Consider the following 23,552-nt stretch of genomic DNA (forward strand, 5'->3'; position numbering starts at 1 on the left):
GTTTTAGTCTAAGTGATTAATTCAGAAAAGCAAATGAAACCATTAACTTTTAATGAATTCCAAGTAGCCAAACATTTATTATCACTTGCTCTGTGCAAAGCAGTATTAAAGGACAGAAGATACTCAAAACTGAAAATCTTTGTGGAAGAGAAAGACAGCTATATTCTCATGTTCATATAGACAAGTATATATACTTCAGTTGTATTTCTATAGGAAAGATGATTATGGGAGTATCTGACAAGGAAAAAACCGAAACAAGGAAGGGGTTTGGTATCCCTATAGTGTGCTATAAACTGAGGTATACAATTAACTTAAATCTGTGCAAAGTCTAACACAGCAGAGGAAAAACAAGCCAAAAACTTTTTTTTTTAACTTAAAAAAAAAAAAAAACCAACAGTGATGAAGGTCCCAGGGCCAAGGATTTGAGGTGGGATGTAATTTTGACCAGGTAGAACATCTAGGAACATGTCTTGTAAGAACTAGAAATTCAAGCTGGGCCTTAAAGCAAAAGTAGTAGCTCAAACTATCTGGGGTTTGGGTATGGATAATGGTACACAAGTCTATTCGCCCAGAGAGGAAATAATGGAACCTAGGTCAGAAGAGGCAGGGTCAGGAGAAGGCATAGTGATAAGAAGTCTGGTAAAACAGGGATGAGAAAAACTGCAAAAGAAAGCAAACATCAGATAAAGAGTTTACACTTTATTACACAGGCCATGGGAAGACAAAGATTTTTAAATAGGAAGATATTAATCAGACACAAAAGCAGTACACAGGATGGACTGAAGAGAATATGGAGAAGAATGAAGACAAAGAAACCAGTCATATGAGGATTACAACAATCTCTAAATGAAAGGTAAGAAAAGCCTGAACCACAATAATTGGCAGATAACGGAGGCATAGCAGACAGGATTTAGGAAATAACTGAATACGTGGATGAAAAGGGACTGTAAGATGACTTCAAAGGCTTAAGGGTAAGCCACTGGGCAGATGCTAGCTTTGTTTCAGGAGAGAGAAGAAATCAGTCTGGGACATATTTGTCTTGAAGTCCTCCAGGGCATCCACAAGATGGCAGGATGGGCAGGGGGCTCCAGGACAGAGAGATTTGGTAGTCACCCACCTAGAGATGCTGGCTGATGCTGGAAGAAAAACAAGGGCGGAGGACTAAACTTTGGGGAACCCCTAGTTTAGAAAGCAGGAGGAAAATTAAGAGAAAAAAGAATGGGACACAAAGGAGCACAAAGCACCTTTTCAACCTGCTCTCACACGTTTCACAACTCTCAGAGACTAAATAACCTGCCAAAAGGTCACAATCAGCAGTGGGACACACGGAAAAAAAAAACAAAAACAAAAACAAAAAAAAACAAGGATTAATGGCAATGTATAACAATAAAATATTTGAAATTTTTACCCACAAAAATTTATCCTGGAGAAATAAACTGGAGGAAGGGGGTGGAGGGGGTGTGGCATATAAAACGTTTTCCCACTATTAACTCTTAATAGTGAAAAACAAAACCTAAATTTCTAGCTGAGGAATAGTTAAATATATCACAAAAAGCTATCATAAAAGAAAAATTTTACTACCTAAACTTTTAAAACTTCATCATTGGGGGAAGAATATTAAAGTAATATGGCAAAGGGTCAACATTTACTGATTGACTGATGGGACAGGGTCTTGCTTTGTCACCCAGGCTGGAGTGCAGTGGCACAATCTCAATTCACTGCAACCTCTACCTCCCAGTCTCAAGTGATCCTCCCACCTCAGCCTCCTGAGTAGTTGGGACTACAGGCGTGCCACCATGCCCAACTAATTTTTGTATATTTTATAGAGACGGGGTTTTGCCATGTTGCCCAGGCTGGTCTCAAACTCCTGGACTCGAGCAATCTGATCTGCCCACCTTGGCCTCCTGAAGTGCTGGGATTACAGGCGTGAGCCACCACACCCAGCCAACATTTTTAATATACAAAGGGCTCCTGTAAATACACAAGAAAAAAGGAAAATATCCCAACAGAAAAATAAGAAACAAATGTCAATTAAAAAAATGAAAATGACCAGAAAATTTTAAAAATGACTCTCAATCCCAATCAAAGAAATAAAAATTAAAATGATATTCATATATTACTCACCTCTCTAAGATGTGGTAAAAATGGGCCCTCATATCCTTGACAATACTGTATACACACTGGAACAACTTTTCTAAATGCCATTTTGGCAATATAAATGCTTTAGAAAGTTTATACAACAGTTCTATTTCCAATAATATATACAAAAATTTAAAGTGTACAAAGTTGTTCACATGAAGTTCACGGTAGCTTTGTCTATAATATGGAAAAGCTGGAAACAATCGAAATATTTAACAATAGGAGACTAATAAATTATAGCACATCCATTAATTTTTAGGCAGTTTTTTTGGAAACATAATATTCAATGTGAAAAATTGTTAAATAAAGCATTTTATTAAATAAAAGTTTCTAAACAGCACATATAGTATAAGCCGATTTGTTATTTAAAAGTGGTTGATATGCACCAAAAAGTTAGTAGTGGTTATCTCTAAGTACTAGACTAATAATATTTTGATGTGCCTAATTATCTTATAATGAACACATTCTCTCATAGACAAAAAAAGCCTTCTAGTTTGGGAAGAAAATACAAAGAAGAATGTGTAGAAAAATATAAGTATAAAAAGCAAAATATAGCTATATGTACATTTAATAAAAATATGAGCAAAGAACACAAAAATCTTTTTCCCCAACTATTGTTTAAATGAAACAAGTATAAAGAATTAAAAATAGTTCCACTTCTGAAAATGGGGGGGAAAAAAAAGATGAAGTTGGTGCAGAGAAGAAAATAGAAAATTCACATCATAAAATCTTAATCATTTTAGAAGGAAGCAAGGTTAAAGTCAAGTGTTTCAAGACTGGGGTTAGCAACCTGACTCGAGTGAAAAAGCAACAGAGAAAATAAGTCAACTTGGGGATAAGAAAAAGATTAGAAAGTGACTAGTATATAGCAGGTAGAAAACAAGTACATAACAATCACCAAAAGCGTGACTTTGGGAGAGAGTGTGGGGCAGGGACAAAAGTAGAAAACTGACCAGTTATACCCAGCAAAGGTCAAGGAGAGGAGGGACTATGTGGTCTAGTGAGTTCATAGTTAGAACATGAACTACAGAGTTCAAGGTTGAAAAGAAGGAAGACAACTAATGGCCTAGGAGGGAATAGAGGTGACAATAAGGACAAAAAGCTGCTTCACCAGTTATGACAGAAAAAGAGAAACAGACCTTTGCATCGCCATCTGGCCACAAGGTTTAAGACTTGAGGTAGAGTGGTTCTGAATGATGACAAGTAACATGGTCATAACATGCAGGCTGCTGTTGCAGAGTAGCGGTGAGGGTCACTGGAATTAGTGTAGTTCCAAATGTGGCCATTCTGGCCAGAAATGAATGTAACCCTTACTTAACCTCTATGCACTTCGCCTTCCTCAGTTCCAAGTATTTAATACATCCTTTCTAGCCTGACTGATAGGAATGTGGCTGGCAGCTAACCCCTCTGCATTTTATTCAACTACAAAACGAAGAGCATAAGAAAGGAGATGGGAAATGGAGTTAAATAAAAGGTTCTCCACCTGACTGAACACTAAAGTCAGGGGTGCTTTTAAAAAGAGGCAAAATTACCTATGTTCTGTCCCCAAACCCAGTAATTCTGATGTATTTGTCCTGGGGTGGGATCCAGGCAATATTATTTCTAAGTACCTCCTCAGCAGATTTTAATGTGCAGCCAAGGCTGAAAACTGAACTAGATATTCCTACAGGCTGCTTCCCTTTAAAAGTTTTTAAATTCTATGATTCTATATAATTCACTGTCATTCTGTTCATTTGTTAAAATAATACCTAAAATAATACCTTATCGTATTCCAGGCCCTTCCACAAACATCGAATCTTGGGTGATCCTCACGATAACACTGAGGCAAATATTTCTGTGCCCATTTCACAAATGAGTCCAGAGAAGCTTACAGAAGTGAAGCGGCTTTTTCAAGAGTCACAAGCTAGCAAGGAGCTGAGCCAGGACAAGGTTTATTTGTTCCAGTCCATCCTACATGCAACTTGCTTTCTTTCCAGTGCACTCACAGCAACCATCTGAATGCCTTTTATTCCCTTCCCAGGACCTCCCTAAATCGAGCACATTAGTTTGTGGTTTACAGTTTGACAGGGAAGAAAGTTATCTTGGGTGGGCGCAGGAAATAAACCCCGAATTCTACAGTCTAAATTACAGAATTACAAAACACCTTAACCTAGAGAGGTTTTCCAACTTAAAACAGCACTGTGAAAGTGTATCCATCAAGTATTTTTAATTCAGTTAAGTCAACCCATACATTGCTTTTAAATATAAGCAGGCAGCTCATGTACAAAGCTGGTTCATCAAAGATAAACAACAGAAAAAAAAATTTCATATACTTTCTATTAAGCAGAGCATTCTAAAACTTCTAAGACAATTCCGGCAAAACAATACTTGATAGAGCTATATGGGATTTGTTCCAAGAGCTTAAATGTACAAATATGACCTTTAAAATTTTCAAGCATTAACAATATTTCCATCAAGTTCAAATACATTCAATCACACTTAAAATTATGATTATAATCCTTTTGATGACCCATGGTTTCTCTCTCATACATCAGTAATTATACTTTAATCCATTATCTACTTAGAAATTTCATAAATATTCAAGTTCTGTACTCCCAGGTCAAAATTCACTCAGTTACTGAGGTAAATTATCAACAAAACATATATATATATATGTGCGTGTGTGTGTGTGTATATATATATAAAATAAACCAATTTGTGGATTTAATGGAGTTGATGGCATGTACTGGGAAAAAGGCTACAAAGAAGATTTAACTATGATGCTCATGGAATTTACAATTTCATAAGAAATTCATGAAGCATATTTACAAGGAACAAACATATGTGTACTCATCCATTCAAACCTTTCCTGAGCATCTGCTATGTTCTTGGCATACAGGGAATGAAGAGGCAAATCAGCCCCGATGTGTTGCCTGCTGTCACGGAGATGTCATGACAGATCTATGCGATATTTACAGTAATACCATGGGAGAAATTAATTGATTTCTGGGGAGAGAAAGGGAGTGGAATGAGAGAACAGAGCAGAAAAGGCTTCAAAGAGTATAGGCTTAAGTATTTTTAAGGAAAAATTTCATCACAAGGATCACCTGTAAATCAGCTCGCTGGGAAATAAGTATACTGAAGAACCAAATTCAAGTCAGAGCAGTGATAAGAGCAAACGAGATCGACAGATTGCTCCAGAAAACTGAGTTATGTATCCTACAAAGTTATGCTATAGGAAAAATGAAAAGGTTTCAGAGTCATAAGATCCCAGTTAAATACCAGCTTGGCTGCTACATTTGTGAAATTAGTTTATTTCATTTCTAAATAAAAAATAAATATTATAATGGCATTTACTTGACAATGAGGCAAAGCTAAAAGAATTCTTAAGAACAACAGAAACTGGCAATAGAGCCTGAGCAACATGGCAAAACCTTGTCTCCACAAAATTCAAACAAAAATTAGCCAGGTGTGGTGATGCGCGCCTGTATTCCTAACTACTCAGGAGGCCGAGGTGGATCACCTGAGCCCCGGAGGTCGAGGCTGCAGTGAGCCGAGATGACACCACTGCACTCCAGCCTGGGCGACAGAGAGACCCTGTCTAGGAAAAGGAAAAGGAAGGAAGAAAAAAGGAAAAAGAAATTGACAATCAAATATGAGCAGAAGCTGTATTTTTAGATCTAAAAAGTAAAATTCTCCAAGAACTTGGGGTTTTAGGGCTTACTGTATTTAAGAGGCTTTTCAGTTCATTTAACAGAATTTTAAAGCAAGATGTCTTCATTTAAAAATCATTTAGATTCAGTTACTGAAGCTGAATCTTTTCTTTTGATGCTTAGTCACTACACTACTTTTATTTAGAGGCCAATTACGTGTGCTTTCCAAATAAATAGCTTAATACCATTCACCCCCTGTGCGGTCGGGACCCAAAGAGATTATAATGAAGCCTTCGTTAATACTGAATTAACGTGAAGACCCCACGAGCTACCAGAGTATTAAAAAAAGGTAAATGCTCAAAACACGGTAGGCATTCACCCTTAAGAAACTAAAGGGAGGGGAAAAAAACTTCAAACTGTCAGGATCACTTCTCCTTATTCTTAAAAGAACACATGCCTTTAAGACTCTCAAAGTTAGTGTCTAAATTTTTCTTTAATGAGTCTCTTCAGCAACGTACTACACAACACGACAAAGAAGGCATTTATCAACAACGTGTTTTGTGAGTCTATGAATTACCAAGGAGGGCTTAGGTGTCTGTAACCTTCTTCCACCGCACACTCAAGTTATTGCTGGAATGTACGGAGAGCACACAAGGCTATTCAAGCAACACCAGCAGCGCGCTCTCGGCCTTCAAACACGTTTTTAAAAAGAAAAATAAATTCGGCAAAGGATCATAAAACTTTAAAAGGCTCCAAATAAACCATCGATTCTATCACAGCAAGTTCTGCGGGGCCATTTTTTTCTCCCAATTGACATACAAATATGTAGTTCAGGTCACAATGTCCCCAACATGCAGACCCTGCAAACTTTTCGGACAGAAATTTGTTGCGACCCTGAGACGCCCCCGGCCGTGTCCGGGACACCCGTCCCCAGGCGCCAAAACTTCTCGCCCGGCCTCGGGGCTTCTTCCCGCGTCCGCCGGCCCCCGCCCCGCAGACCCGTGGACCGGACCCTCCCCGGCGGCCCCCGTTTCCCCGCGGCGGCGGCGGTGTCCTGCGGGCGGGCGCGGGTTGCTCCCGGGCTGGCGGGACGGCGGCGGCGACTGGCCTGCGGGCCGGCCCCGGCGAGAGGGGAGCGGCTGGGAGCGCCCCGTTTCTCACAGACCCCAACATGGCGTCGGCCGCCACCGCCCGCGACGACGACACCTCCCAGCGCCGCGACGGCTCCGGGACCGCGGGAGGAAGCGCCCGGAAAGTTTCACGTCTCCTCTCCCGGCCAGCCAGGAGCCGGCGGACCACCCACTCGGGCTTCACCTACCCACGACGGCCGCGGGCGGCGGCGGCAGCGAAGGCGAAGGTCCGATTCTCCTGGTCGCGGACGCAGGGCGCGGACTCTGCCCGTTCCCCGCCCGGGCCTCCCAGGGTGTGTGCGGTCCGCAGCCCCGCTCAGCCGGCGCGATCCAGACGCGGTGGGCGGGCGGGACGCCAGCGCAGCCGCTCGCAGGTGACTCCCCCGCCCCTCCAGTCGAACCCGACAACGGCTGCCTGGGCTGGCCTCTCCCCTGCGCGCGCACGGGCGCGCCCCCGCCCACACTCCGGGCGCGAGCGCGCGGTCACGAGCACACCCACACCGCTCGCTCCCCGCCCTTTCTTGCCAGTTCCCTCGCCCCGCCCCTCGCGCCCCTCGCGACGCGCTCTAGGGGCGGGGCCTTTGGCGGAGGCCACACCCACCCAGGCCTGCCGCGGGCGGAGCTTGTGCATGTGTGATGTCTGGACGCGCTCCCGCGACGCGTTGAGGTGCACGTGGGGCGCCTTACCTGACTTTCCTGACTCCGACCAGCCCTTAGAAAGTATTGCTCAACTGTCTACCAAGTTCTTAGGGAGACTGGAAGAATAGAAGGAAGACACCTCCCCACCCACAGCAGGCCTCCCCAGGGAACTGAAGAACGAGAAAGGCAGGCTTTGGATTTAGATGCCCAAAGGCGTCGGTACTGGCATTTGCTGCTCCCATTTAGCACAGTAATCCTTCCCGTCACACTTTCCCTTTGCTTTACCTAAAATCCCTCCTCTTGAAACCTAGGGAACTGCGGCGACACACACATACCCCACGTGCTCCAGCCAGCCCTTTCTTTTAAATGCATACTTTAGAATTCTGGTCTTTCCAAAACTTTGACGACACAAACCCCATCAGCCTACTTCACATACCTAGAAACTGTAATTATAGCATAGTATATAAGGTTAAATGTGCCCTAATTAATCTGATAGCTAATTGCTCTGGTGGGTGCGTGGAGAGGTAAAGAAGTTGCTTAGGGTAGACCAGGGATGGGGGCGAGGTGGGGAGAACAGCATACTTATTTTAAACAAAGTGTGTGTGGTGTGTAGGAGAAAATTGAGTTTTGGTAAATTTTATATTTCTTATTCATCTATTATTTCAGTAAGTTGTTTTAACCTGCGTTTGATTGCTGTTGAATTAGAGTCACTACCAGCCAAGCTGCACGTGGATGAGCACCTAGGGAAGAGAGCAGACTTGGGTTCCGCCCTGCTGTTCCACCTGGGATCCTCCTCCTCCAGGCTTGCTGCCTCCCATCCTCCTCTATTTCAATAGAGTTTGTCTCTGAAACAAGTCTTTTTTTTCTTTAATTAATAATTAGAACAAAATTGGCAAAGATGAACTTTTTTTAAATGGGGAAAGTTGTATGATCACACACACACAATCTTTCGTGTGTTAGAGTTGTCTCTAGATGAGTACGGAAGTCGCCAGGGCCAGTCGCTTGTCTGTACCATCATTCTACCTCATTCACCTCTACATGCACAGAATATCTATCAGTGGGGAAAAGGCAGGACTAAATAATGCCTAGAGTCCTTTTAAATTTGGAAAGTAGGAATTGCTATGTCTGGTTGTCTAAGGTCAAGCCTAGAGCATTAGTTATCAAATATTTTTGGTCACTCACTCTCATTAGTAAAAATGTTTGCCCCCCTCACTTCTCATGTACTTATTTAGCTCAAATAAAGTGCATAGATAGAAGCCAGAATGACTGTAATCAAACATTGGCTTTGCCTCTAACAACCTTGGCACATCCAAGTATGACTTTGGTTTTTTTCACTTGTAAAATGGAGATAATAAAAGTATATATCACAGAGTCATTATGCAGATTAAATGAATTAATATATGTAAATCATATACCTGGCACACAGTGCTTTACAAGTGTGAAATAAAATTATTACATATATAATATACACACTTATATAGTGTTACATAAGTGTGAAATAAAAATTCTTACATATGGCCAGGTGCGGTAGCTCACGCCTGTAATCCCAGCATTTTGGGAGGCCGAGGGAGGCTCACGCCTGTAATCCCAGCATTTTGGGAGCAGATCACAAGGTCAGGAGATAGAGACCAACCTGGCAAACACGGTGAAACCCCATCTCTACTAAAAATACACAAAATTAGCCGGGCGTGGTGGTGGGCACCTGTAGTACCAGCTAATTGGGAGGCTGAGGCAGGAGAACAGCGTAAGTAAACCCGGGAGGCGGAGCTTGCAGTGATCCTAGATCACACCACTGCACTCCAGCCTGGGCGACAGAGCGAGACTCCATCTCAAAAAATAAAAAAAAAAATTTTTTTTTAATTGTTACATATGTAATATACCCAGCTACTCAGGAGGCTGAGGCTGGAGGATCACTTGAGGTCAGGAGTTTGAATCCAGCCTGGGCAGCATAGCAAGACCCAGTCACACATACACACAGAATTATATGTATAATATATGTAGGGTATATTTATATACACACATACACCTATTATAATGTACCTAGTATGTTAGGTACATTAAAAAACAACATACACACACAAAAAAATCAGAAATAATGATTTTAAATATATATTATATATATATGTATGTTTTCTTTCTGTACTGTTCATAGTCTGTGCCCTCTCTGGGCTGTATGCACCCCAATTTGGAGACTGTTGATGTAGATCTATGCTAACAAACACAGTAGCCACTAGCCATATGTCTTAATTAAATGTAAATTTATTTGTTAAAAATTTAGTTTCTCAGTCACACTGACCACATTTCAAGTGCTTAATAGCCACGTGACTATTGGACAATGCACATATGAAATATTTCCATCACTGCAGAAAGTTCTATTGGATAGCACTGACCAAGTTGGAACAAAGCAGGGAACTCAAAGTCACTGAAAGGGAGTAAGAGTCACTCCTACTCGACCCTGTAACTGTGGTACCCTGTTCAAGTCAAGTGTTAAGACAGCTCTTTGAGCCTCACATCTCAACTGTAAAATGAAGATAAAAATAGGAATTACTGGCCAGGCACGTGGCTCACGCCCAGCCCCACCCTCCCACCCACCCAGTTTTTTTTCTTTTCTTTTCTTTTCTTTTTTTTTTTTTTTTTTTGAGTCTCACTCTGTTGCCCAGACTGGAGTACAGTGGCGTGATCTTGGCTCACTGCAACCTCCACCTCCCAGGTTCAAGTGATTCTCCTGCCTCAGCCTCCCAAGCAGCTGGGATTACAGGCATGTGCCACCATGCCTGGATATGTTTTGTGTTTTCTTTTTAGTAGAGATGAGTTTTCACCATGTTGGCCAGGCTGGTCTCAAACTCCTGACCACAAGTGATCCACCTGCCTCGGCCTCCCAAAGTGTTGGGATTACAGGTGTAAGCCACCACACCCAGCCTGTAATCCCAGCACTTTGGGAGGTTGAGGCAGGAGGATTGCTTGAAGCCAGGAGTTCAAGACCAGCCTGGGCAACATAGTGAGACTGTGTCTCTACAAAACAATTTTTTAATTAGCTGGGTACTTGAAGTCGCATCTCCTCAGGAGGCTGACATGGAAAGATTCCTTGAGCCCAGAAGGTCAAGGCTGCAGTGCAGTGCAGTGAACAATGATCCAGCCACTGCACTCCAGCCTGAATGATGGAAGGACACCCTTTCTCTTAGAAAAAAAAAAGGAACTTCCTCATAAACTGCTGAATGGAGGAAATAAGATAATGTGTAAAGTGTATGACATACTGCTAAAACATAGAGGAACTTGAAAAGATTAGTAAAACTTGAGTTTATATTTCCCCAATTTCTTTTTTTAATTTTTTACAGTTGAGAATAAAAGATTGGGTCTTGCTTTGCTGCCCACGCTGGATTCAAACTTCTGGGCTCAAGGGATCCTCCCTCTCAGCCTCTTCAGCAGCTGGGATTACAGGCATGCACCGCCAAGACTGACTAACCTGACTTTTAATCCTGAAAGGCAAAAAAGATCACGTTATTGTTCTTGAATCTAATGTGTATTTTGTAAAAGTGAATAGTTTGATTAACTTTTAATTGAAAACAGAACATTCAAGAAGAGATAGGATGGCAAATACCTGGATTTTAATTACTCCTTGATTTCTTTGTCCCCTCCACCTTTAAAGGCTGGTCTTTTCCCAGTTTTGCCCATCTCAGTAAAACGGCACTGCCATCCACAAACCTGATGAGTCACCATCCTGTCATCAATCTCTTTATCTCCAAAATATTGTAGGATCTACCTTCAAAACACTTCATCTCATCTATTCTCCTCTCCTCCTGGCCCCTCCACACAGGAGCCACATAGGATTGTGTCACTCCCTGAAGAAACATTTCCATGGCTCCCCACCAAGGCTGCCATATAGAATTGTACAGTTGTAGTAGAACAACCCTATGGGAGAGTGTGTTCACATTGGAGGCACTGGAAATTTAATATTTATTATGAATATTTTCTGGCAGATTTTAGTGAAGTGATTCATTCTAACAAAATTATCTTACAACAATTTTCCAACAAGATGGACATCTAATTTGCCCAAACATGCCACATAGAATAAGAGAATTTCTCTTTCACTTAGTACAAAATGCCAGCTCATCACCAGGTCCTACAAGGCCCAGCACAATTCAGCCCCTGCCATCCCCTCCAACTTAAAATGATGCTACACTCCATCAACTGCCATTCACATTGACCTTCCGTCATTTCCTAAAATAAATCAAGCTCTTTTCTGCTGTGGGGTTCACTGCCCTGGACACCTCTCTACCTGGATAGACACAACCCCACAGTGTCTGCCCTTCACATAGCTGTGGCTCCTTGTCATGTTTCAGGACTCTGAGAGGCCTTTCCCGGACACTATGTCCGAGAGAGTGCCTCAGTTACTCTCAGTCACAGCCCTTTGCTTGTTTCCCTCCCAAAACTTATAGGTCTCCCTGGAGTCTGAAATCTGCATGAGGCCAGGGACCTCATTGTCCTCTCCCTTCTACCCATAGGTCCCAACAGGAGCGTGTGTCAGCTTGTCAGTGATCAACTTGGCATGATTGCCACCCCCTTCTACATTCTCCTCTGCACCTATAGGGAGACAGACTAGCACTCTATTTTCCACAGAACTTACCCTAAATGTTTCCAGGTTAAATTGTGCCAGTGGAGACACATATATAAGAATTGAAAGGCAGAAGAAAAGCAGAACCCGTCATTCTCCAGTTGCTATGTTCTGAATGTTTGTGTCCCTCTAAAATTCATGTGCTGAAATATAATCCCCAACGGATTGGTTTTAAGAGGTGGGCCTTTGGGATGTGGTTAGTTCGTAAAGATAGAGCTCTAGTGAATGGGATTAGTGCCCTTAAAGAAAAGGCCTGAGAAAGCCTGTGTGCCCTTCCACCATGTGAGAACACAGTGAGAAATGTGCCATCTGTAAGGAACAGGCCCTCAGCAGACACCAATTCTTCTGGGTCATTAATCTTGGATTTCCCAGTCTCCAGAACTGTGAGCAATACATTTCCATTGTTTATAAATTACCCAGTCTAAGACATTTTGTTGTAGCAGTCCAAATGGACTAAGATACTCATATACATTGAACATGCAGCTCAAATCCTAAGGGGCTATTTTCCTGAACTCCTGGAAAAATATTAGATACAAAAAAACACAAAAAGGTGGGCATGCTGGCTCATGCTTATAATCCTACCATTTTGGGAGGCCAAGGTGGGAAGACTGTTTGAGCTCAGGAGTTCAAGACCAGCCTAGGCAACATGGCAAAACCCAGTGTCCACAACAAATACAAAAATTAGCTGGGTGTGATGGCACACACCTGTGTTTCCAGCTACTCGGGAGGCTGAGGTGGGAGAATTACTTGAGCCCAGGAGGTCAGGGCTGCAGTGAGCCATGATCATGCCACTGTACTCCAGCCTGGGTGACAGTGTGAGACCCTGTCTCAAAAAAAAAAAAAAAAAAAAAAAGCAAAAAACTGAATATTCTACTTTTTAAAGGGTAGGGGGCTGTATTCTTAAAAAAAAAAAAAAAAAAAAAAAAAAAAGCAATACCTGCCCCTAGACTGGACCCTGTACTATAAGAGGAGGGTGCTATAAAGGATGATATCGGGTCAACTGACAAAATTAAACATGAATGGAAAATTAGATAAAAGTGTTGTGTCAAAGTTAAATTTACTGTTCTGGTTATATAAGAGAATATACCTATTCTTAGGATGTATGCACTAGTGTATTTAGGGGTAAATGATGTGTGTATAAATGTTATATATAACATAATTTAAATATTACATATAAAGGAGAAAACTCACATACATAAAGATAAAGCAAATGGAGTAAAATGTTAGTGGGTAAATCTGGGTAAAGGGTATATGAATGTTCCTTATACTATTTCTACTTTTGCAACCTGTCTGTAAGTTTGAAACTATTTCCCAGAAAAGTTAAAATATATATAAAGCACTAAATAAACTACTCTGAATAATGCAAGACAAACTAAGATAGTTGTCGTAAATATTCAGTCTCAAAATGGACCTAAACTGACTGCTATATGATTAAACAGCAATACGTTGTACACTTTTTTCTAATTCCCCAGAGAACAGAAAGCGAATTTACTGTTCTTACAGAAGACAAGATATTCCCTGGCTATGGGAAAATAACCCATCGTACTCACAGCATCTTTCGGAGCATTTCAATATGCGACATTTGTGACTTTGCTGCCCACTGTGACCTGCAAACCAGTTTGGCACAACCACATTTGCTGCAAATCCTGGACTGCAAGAAGTGGGATCAGATATTATATTCCTTCTAAAATTCATTATGTAAAGAGAATAATTCGACATATAACCTCATCCCCAAATTGCAGCATCACATACTTTTTGCTTTGAAGCAAGAAGACCCTGGGCTTGGAAATACAGTTCTGTGCCTTTTTTTTTTTTTTTTTTTTTTTTTTTGAGACAGAGTCTCGCTCTTTGCCTAGGCTGGAGTGCAGTGGCAGATATTGGCTCACTGCAACTTCCACCTTCCAGGTTCAAGTCTCCCAAGTAGCTGGGATTATAGGTGCTCTCCACAATGCCCAGCTAATTTATTTTTTGTATTTTTAGTAGAGACAGGGTTTCACCACGTTGGCCAGGCTGGTCTCAAACTCCTGACTTAAGTGATCTGCCTGCCTTGGCCTCCCAAAGTGCTGGGATTACAGGTGTGAGTCACAGTGCCCGGCCAGTTCTGTGCCATCTTATCAAAGACCCTTACAGTCAGCTCTTAGAAAACCATTTAGAAAAGTTTCCCAGTTAAATGACATAGAAATTTCCTTTAAATATATTGCGGAGCCAGGCATGGTGGCTTGTACCTGTGATCCCAGCTACTCAGAAGGCTGGGGTGAAGGATCTCTTGAGCCCGGGAGTTCAAGTTCAGCCTGAGCAACGTAAGAGATTCTGTCTCTAAAATATATACGTATTGCAAGACCCTGTCTCTAATATAGATATCTATATTAGATATCTATATTAGATATATATACTATTAGATATTTATAATTATTAGATATATATAATTATATATAATTAGATGTATAGATGTATATATCTAATTATTATTAGATATATACAATTTAGATACATAGATATAGATATCTAAAAATATATATATTACATATCTAATATAGATATATAAAATAGCAAAAAAAATCCTCTGTGCTCTACCTATTCACCTCTCCCTTCCCCCAACACCTCGCAACCACTGATCTTTTCACCGTCTTGCTATATATATAAAATATATATAGGGATATATGTATGCTATACATATATAATATATAGCACCCCTATATATAGCATATATAGCATATATGTACACCCCTATATATAGCATATATATACCCCATATATAAAGCATATATATAGCATATATATACCCCTATATATAAAGCATATATATCCATATATATATATCTATATCTATATATATATATATATATATCTCAAGACAGTGAAAAGATCAGTGGTTGCCAGGTGTTGGGGGAAGGGAGAGGTGAATAGGCAGAGCACAGAGGATTTTTTTTTTTTTTTTTTTTTTTTGAGACAGAGTTCTGCTCTTGTTGCCCAGGCTGGAGTGCAATGGCATAAGCTCGGCTCACCGCAACCTCCACCTCCTGGGTTCAAGCGATTCTCTGGCCTCAGCCTCCCAAGTAGCTGGGATTACAGGCATGCCCCACCACGCCCAGCCAATTTTGTGTTTTTAGTAGAAATGGGGTTTCTCCATGTTGGTCAGGCTGATCTCAAACTCTTGACCTCACGTGATCAGCCCACCTCGGCCTCCCAGAGTGTTGGGATTACAGGCGTGAGCCACCGTGCCCAGCCGCACAGAGGATTTTTAATAAAACAACTCCATATGATACTGTAATGGTAAACACATACCATCAGACATTTGTCCAAACCCACAGAATGTACACTACTAAGAGTGAACCCTAACATAAACTATGGACTTTAGGTAATATTGACTTTCAGTGTAGATTCATAGATTGTATGAATAACAACTGTATCATTCTGGTGCAGGATGTTGATAGTAGAGGAGGCTGTGTGTGTTAGGGGTCAGGGGATATAATGGGAATTCTGAACTTTCTGCTCAATATTACTGTGAACATAAAACTGCTCCAAAAATAAAATCCATTCAAAAAAAAATGCGCATGTCTCTTGGAGAGGTTGAAATTTAAACTGGGAGAGTTATTTGAGAAATTTTTTGGCAGGCAATTAAATTCATCTCTTGAAAGATTTATTGTAAATCATTTTCCTTAGGCAACTGCTCTTTTAACCATCTGTCAAGCTATCTCACCTTAGAATCAAAAAGTGATGTTGAGATACTTATCAATATTTTTAAAAATTAAATCTTCTTGGCAGAAATTTGATCTTGATCTTGGGAGTTTTAACATATAAATCTAGTATACATTGCATCCTGTGACTTTTCCCAACAATCAATATAAATTGAGCATTTGCCTTACTGCAAACTAAGTTTATATCTAACAGGGACATCATTTACTTGTCATATTGGAAACTAAGGAACTAGGTTTATAATCACCTCTGTTCTATCAGAAACACAAGGCTTAACACCCTACAATAAAATACATTCTAAGTAAATTAGTAAATTACATGTAAAATATGTAAACTTGAGTATAAAAAATCCATATAAAACACACTGCTGTATTACTGTTTTTTCTTTGACTAGCATGCTTCTTTTCCTTTTTTCTTCTTTGTATCTAGCCAATCTTCTGTAATAAGTATGTATTGTTCTATTTTTTAGAAAAACACAAGGCACAATCATGGGTACGTTTTGGATCCAATTCAAATACTCATACACAAAAATACACAATGGTTGCTTTATTAGTCCATTTTCACTTTGCTGATAAAGACATACCCAAGACTGGGAAGAAAAAGAGGTTTAATTGGACTTACAGTTCCACATAGCTGGGGAGGCCTCAGAATCATGGAGGGAGGCAAAAGGCACTTCTTACATGGCAGCAGCAAGAGAAAATGAGGAAAATGCAAAAGCATAAACCTCTGATAAAACCATCAGATCTCATTAGACTTATTCACTACCACAAAAAAAGTATGGAGGAACCACCCCCAGGATTCAAACTATCTCCCACCGGGTTTCTCCCACAATACATGGGAATTCTGGGAGTACAATTCAAGATGATATTTGGGTGGAGACAAAGCCAAACCATATCATTCTGCCCCTGGAACCTCTAAATCTCATGTCCTCACATTTCAAAACCAATCATGCCTTCCCAACAGTCCCTCAAAGTCTTAACTCATTTCAGCCTTAACTCAAAAGTCCTCAGTCCAAAGTCTCATCTGAGACAAGGCAAGTGCCTTCCACCTATGAGCCTGCAAAATCAAAAGCAAGCCAGTTACTTCCTAGATACAATGGGGGTACAACGTTGGGTAAATCTGTTCCAAATGGGAGAAATTGGCCAAAACAAAGGGATTACAAAGCCCATGCAAGTCTGAAACCCAGCAGGGCAGTTTAAAGCTTCAGAATGATCTCCTTTGACTCCAGGTCTCACATTCAGGTCATGCTGATGCAAAAGGTGGGTTCCCATAGTCTTTGGCAGCTCCACCCCTGTGGCTTTGCAGGGTAAGCTTCCCTCCTGGCTGCTTTCAGGTGCTGGCATTGAGTGTCTGTGGCTTTTCCAGGTGCATGGTACAAGCTGCCAGTGGATCTACCATCCTGGGGTCTGCAGAATGGTGGCCCTCTTCTCAGAGCTCCACTAGGCAGTGCCCCAGTGGGGACTCTGTGTCGGGGCTCCAATCCCACATTTCCCTTCTGCACTGCCCTAGCAGAGGTTCTCCTTGAGGGCCCCTCCCCTGCAGCAAACTTCTGCCTGGGCATCCAAGCATTTCCATAATCCTCTGAAATCTAGGTGGAGGTTCCCAAATCTCAATTCTTGACTTCTGTGCACCCACAGACTCAACACCACATGGAAGCTGCCACAGCTAGGGGCTTCCACCCTCTGAAGCCACAGCCCAAGCTCTACATTGGCCCCTTTCAGTCATGGCTGGAGTGGCTGAAACACAGGGCACCAAGTCCCTAGGCTGCACACAGCATGGGGACCCTGGGCCTGGCCCATGAAACCACATTTTCCTCCTTGGCCTCTGGGCCTGTGATGGGAGGGGCTGCTGTGAAGGTCTCTGACATGGCCTGGAGATATTTTCCCTATGGTCTTGGGGATCAACATTAGGCTCCTTGCTACTTATGCAAATTTCTGCAGCCAGCTTGAATTTTTCCTCAAAAACTGGGTTTTTCTTTTCTACTGCAGCATCAGGCTGCAAATTTTCTGAACTTTTATGCTCTGTTTCCTGTATAAAACTGAATGCCTTTTATAGTATCGAAGTCACCCCTTGTGTGCTTTGCTACTTAGAAATTTCTTCCACCAGACACGCTAAATCATCCCTCTCAAGTTCAAAGTTCCACAAATCTCTAGGGCAGGGGCAAAAATGCCACCAGTCTCTTTGCTAAAACATAAGAGTCACCTTTGCTCCAGTTCCCAGCAAGTTTGTCATCTCCATCTGAGGCCACCTCAGCCTGGACCTTACTGTTCGTATCATTATCAGCATTTTGGGCAAAGCCATTCAACAAGTTTCTAGGAAGTTCCAAACTTTCCCACATTTTCCTGTTGTCTTCTGAGCCCTCCAAACTGTTCCAACCCTCTGTCTGTTACCCACTTCCAAAGTCGCTTGCACATTTTCTGGTATCTTTTCAGCAATGCTCCACTCTACTGGTACCAATTTAGTGTATTAGTCCGTTTTCATACTGCTGATAAAGACACACCCGAGACTGGGAAGAAAAAGAGGTTTCATTGGACTCCCAGTTCCACATGGCTGGGGAGGCCTCAGAATCACAGTGGGAGGCAAAAGGCACTTCTTCTATGGCAACGGCAAGAGAAAATGAGAAGGAAGCAAAAGCGAAAACCCCTGATAAACCCATCAGATCTTATGAGACTTATTGACTATCAAGAGAATACCACAGGAAAGACCGGCCCCCGTGATTCAGTTACCTCCCCCTGGGTCCCTCCCACAACACATGGGAATCCTGGGAGATATAATTCAAGTTGAGATTTGGGTGGGAACACAGCCACACCATACCAGCTGCTTTCTTACATAGAAAATTTCTAAATTATTGGAACATTACCTCCCCTGCCATTAGAGGAAAAATATACAGCAAATGCTGTATTCCTCAACATTAAATCCTATAAATGGCAAAACCTTAACCTCAACAAGCAGTTATTTAACAAGCTTATGTCCTATGAAACTAGCTCAAAATAAGCATAAAATCTGCAAAGTTAGAACACTGTATTAGGTTTTTAAAAATTGGTGCAAGATTAAACAAAATTCAACAGAAACCTTAAATTCAAACGTTGCCAAGTGAATCTATTTAAAAAGCAAGCCGGGCTGGGTGCGGTGGCTCATGCCTGTAATCCCAGCACTTTGGGAGGCTGGGGTGGGCAAATCATGAGGTCAGGAGATCAAGACCGTCCTGGCCAACATGGTGAAACATGTGCGTGGTGGCACATGCCTGTAATCCCAGCTACTCAGGAGGCTGAGGCAGGAGAATCACTTGAACCCAGGAGGTGGAGGTTGCAGTAAGCCAAGATCGCGCCACTGCACTCCAGCCTGGTGACAGAGCTAGACTCCATCTCAAAAATAATAATAATAATTCAAAATGAATTATTATTCTGATTCTGTAAGTTTTTAGTTGGCTAACTCTGTGTAAGTGGCTTAATTGCTCTGCACCTCAATTTCTTTCTTTCTTTCTTTTTTTTTTTTCAGCCTCCCAAAGTGTTGGGATTACAGGCGTGAGCCACCATGCCCAGCCTGTACCTCAATATCTTTATTTGTAAAATTTATAAAATGAGGAAAACAATCCCTATCCCCTAGGATTATAAAGATTAGTGATAATATTAAGTAAAACACACAGCACGGCACCTAGCAAATAGATGCTCAATAAACAGAGGATGTGTTGGCAATAGTTGTAGCAAATGTTGCTGCTCTTGAAATTACTAAGAAAATATAAATTTTTACCACTCATGTGGAAAGGCAGGAAGTGGTATATTAATCCTTGACACGTCTGATTCACAGGTCCCTGGCCAATTCTTGCAAAGGTCTTTCCACCATCTTTGTGCCTCTTCAATGACTTTATATTCCTGAAATTGAGAACACAAAACGGCTGTTCACAAACAGGACAAATACCATGTGAACACACTGTCATTCAGTTGCAGTCACCCAGTCCCACTCCTCACCTGGTCTCCCTTTGACTGTATGAAGCTATCTCCTACACTCATCTCCAGCCCTGACTTCTACCCAGATTCGCCCACATGTTTCTCCACTCCTTAGCTCAAGTTCAGCCACCAGGCCTGGTGGGCACCAAGACAGACAGGCATGGCTGGATAGAGGGGAAGGTGGCTGGACCAAGAGTGCCCCAGAGAAGGGTCTGTGCTCCTTGCAGAGCAGTTTCCCCATTCTACCTCAATTGGGCCTCAGCACATACAATCGCCATTGCATTATGACTCATACATAAGGCAAGTCATCTTTTAGGAAAGGAAACCAAAATTTGGAAATGAAACTAAGGGCAAGGAAGCCAAAAAACAGGGAACAGAGGCAAGAGGCAGAGAGGCTCATAGCCAGAGACCACAGGACTTGGTGCAAAGATCTGTTTCTAAAACGAGGGCCAAAATTCCTAAGTGTTAGAAAGGAAATTTTGATCTGGAAAACACTAAATTAAATAGCTTTCTGATAGCGATGCAAAGTTATGAATGACCTCTTCCCACTATGCAACACTTTCTCCGTTTACTGAACTTTTCTCCTGTTGTTTCTCTCCCGTATCATCTCCAGCATATCTGCTTTCCTACAAGAAGAGTCCTGACACACATTCAGCTTTCCCAGAAACGGAGTACTGTAGATATAAAGAGAAATAAAAATATGTTCGTCATGGATTTGAAGACCAAAATTATCACGGAAATCTTCCACTGGGGGATAAGGTTGGAGTGGAAAGAAAATATAGAGTGAATTCATCTTGTTTATTTATATATCAATTCCTTCATTTATTTACAAATATCTATTGCCTGCTATTAACTAAGTATTGTTCCTAGAGTTGGGGATGGCCTGGTAGAAGAAACAGACAGAGTCCCTGTCTTCATGGAGCTCACATTCTAGCAAGGAGAAAAAACACAGACAGTGGTGAGTACAATAAAGGAAATAAAGATGATAGGCAGCATGATGTCACAGGAATCAAGAATCATTTGACATACTTAGTTTGAAACATCTATTAGTGATCTCACATAGCAATATCAAGTCTAGAGCAAGGAGAGAGATCAGGACTGAAAATACAAATTTGACCATTGTCTACAAAGAGATGGGGAATGAGAGTAGAGTTAAGGGTGCTTGCAAGAAAATTTTAAGAATAAAATCTTTCAAAATCAAAGATACAAAGATGAACGAATATAATCTGTCTGTTATGAACTGAATGTTTGTGTCACCCCCAAATTCATGTTAGAATCCTAACCCCCAAAGTGATAGAATTAGGAGTTTGAGCCTTTGAGAGTTAATGAGGTCATGAGAATGGAGTACTCATAAATGGGACTAGCGCCCTTAATAAAAGGACCCCAGAGAATTCTCTCAGCCTCTTTCCACGATGGGAGGATACAAGAGGCAGGTAGTGTACAACTCTCACCATAACCCAACTATGCTGGCACCCTGATTTGAGACTTCCAACTTCCAGAAGTGTAAAAGTATATATATTTCTGTTGTTGATAAGCCACCCAGTTCATGGTATTTTATTATAGGAGCCCAAACTAAGAAACTATTATAAGAAATGGTGCTTTATGCTCAAAGACGTTTATTGCAGTATTCTAATACCATTAATAAGTGGGAAACACTAAACGTCTGTTTGAGAGCAGTTTAATACTTTGTCACAATGAAATATTATTCAATAATTCAAAGTCTTTACTAAGACTTCTTGATAGAAAAGGGATACATTTATATTATAATGCTAAGTGATAAAAACTACAAACCTATCTATATAGCATGATAACAATATATTAAAAATATGTATAAAAAAGAACAGGACAGCTCCTTGAAAGGCTGAGTCAGAAGAATCACTTGAATCTGGGAGGCAGAGGTTGCAGTGAGCCGAGATTGTGCTACTGCACTCTGAACAGGCGACAGACAGAGACTCTATCTCAAAAAAAAAAAAAAAGAACAGGAGAAATTACATAAAAGGGTAACCATAGTCTTTTTCTTTCTTTTTTTTTTTTTTAGTCTTTTCTATATTGTCTACAATTCCCATTTTATTAATCAGCTTAGGCTAGGCTGATGGTGAGGCAACAAAAATTGCTGGACATCTCAATGGCTTAACACATAAAATTTATCTCTCACCCAAAGTCAGCTGTAAGTCAGGTGTAGTAGATAATAAAAGATAACCATTATTAATACTTTCCTGCTCTGTGGCATATGCTACTCACTGCACTAATGGTAAGAGTCTAATTCCCCTCCCTTTGAACCTGAACTGGCCTTAGTGACTTGCCTTGACCAACAGAACATGGCAGCAGTGATGTTCCAGGACATCCAGGGGTAGCTTGTAAGAAGCTTTTTGAATCCCATCTAGGTCTCTTGGAATACTCACTCTTGGGATGCATCTGGTAGGAACCCAGAACCCATGCAGTGAAACTCTAAAGCCACATAGGTGCTCCAATTGACAGCTTCCTTATACCCAGTCAATAGCCAGCATTAATTCCAGCCAGATGAGTGAGCCATTTTGGAGATCCAGCTCCGATGAGTTGTTAGGGGGACTGCAGCTCCAGTTAACACCTGACTGCAATCAGATGAAAGACCCAAGCAAGAACCGCCCAGCTTAGCCCAGTCAGCTGCCACAGAATCATAAGAGATAATAGTAAATTGTTGCTTGAAACTACTACATTTTGGGGGGGTTGAACACACAGAAATCAATAACCAGAACATCTGCTGGTTCTCCAAAGCAGCTGACATTCATGCAGTGACTCAGTGATCCAGGCTGCTTTGTTCTTACACCTCCACCATCTTAATATCCGGCCTCCACTATCACTCTGAAGGAGAAGAGAGAACTGAAAGTTTGCATGGGAATTTTTGCTGCCTTGGCCCGGAAGAGACATATGTCATTTTTGTCCACAGCCAAGTCATACGGCCTAACTGAAAGGCAAGCTAAGAAATGCAGTCTTCCTGCAGTCTTCCTGCACCCAGGAAGGAGAAAAATGATACACTGGTGAACAGTGGTAATGTCTGTCAAGGCTGTGCATTGCTTTCACTTTTTAATTGTGAAATATTCCAAACATAACAAAAGTGCAATGCCTAAAATAACAGGCATTCATCTACTCACTATCCAGACATCTAACTTGTACAACCACACACACAAAAAGCTTTATTTGTAAAAAGATTATTGGATATTAAATATCCCTGGAGAGCTTTCTGTGGATGTTGAGTGATAATTGCTGACTAAAGTCTTTCAAAGATTTCAAGTTCAGACTCTTTAAAATCCACTCTCACTCCTCAGCCCACCTTTCCAGGGACCTCACAGTTTTTCTACCAGTACACTCAATAGATAGTGTTGGTATTTTTTGCCTCCTTGCGTCCATTTACTCTTTCTAAAACAACATCCTAATTTTCCTTTGCATAACCATTCAACCCCACTCTTAGCAAGACAAGCATAATCTGGATGGGATTAATTCCCCCGTAACTCCAGTGATGAGCTGATCTATGCTCTGCAGGGTAACCCATGCTCCTGGATACAGCCACCAGTCCCATTAGCATAAAGCCCAGGAATTTATCTGACATCTGAGAGCAGAGAGTTTCTCTCTCTTGCTGACATGAGCAAGGAATCATATGATCCGAGGACTGTTGGCATCTGCTTTGGGACTGTGAAGGAAGACTGCCCTAGGATGCAGTTCATACAGTGGAAGCCAGAACAGAGACAGGAAAAGAAACAAGATCCTTAATCAAGCCTTT

The 23,552-nt window shown here is 41.4% G+C and overlaps 1 protein-coding gene across 1 annotated transcript in view; it reads right to left on the bottom strand.

The window, feature by feature from the left end:
• PLEKHF2 (pleckstrin homology and FYVE domain containing 2) overlaps window positions 1-19,618 on the bottom strand; it is a 35,798-nt gene extending 16,180 nt beyond the window's left edge. The window contains exon 1 of the mRNA XM_050800546.1: window positions 19,599-19,618. The gene's annotated coding sequence lies outside the window, so the exon portion shown is untranslated. The remainder of the gene's footprint in view (window positions 1-19,598) is intronic.
• Between the last annotated feature and the right edge of the window lie 3,934 nt (window positions 19,619-23,552).

Source organism: Macaca thibetana, chromosome 8 (genome assembly GCF_024542745.1).
Source record: "Macaca thibetana thibetana isolate TM-01 chromosome 8, ASM2454274v1, whole genome shotgun sequence".
Taxonomy (NCBI): Eukaryota; Metazoa; Chordata; class Mammalia; order Primates; family Cercopithecidae; genus Macaca; species Macaca thibetana.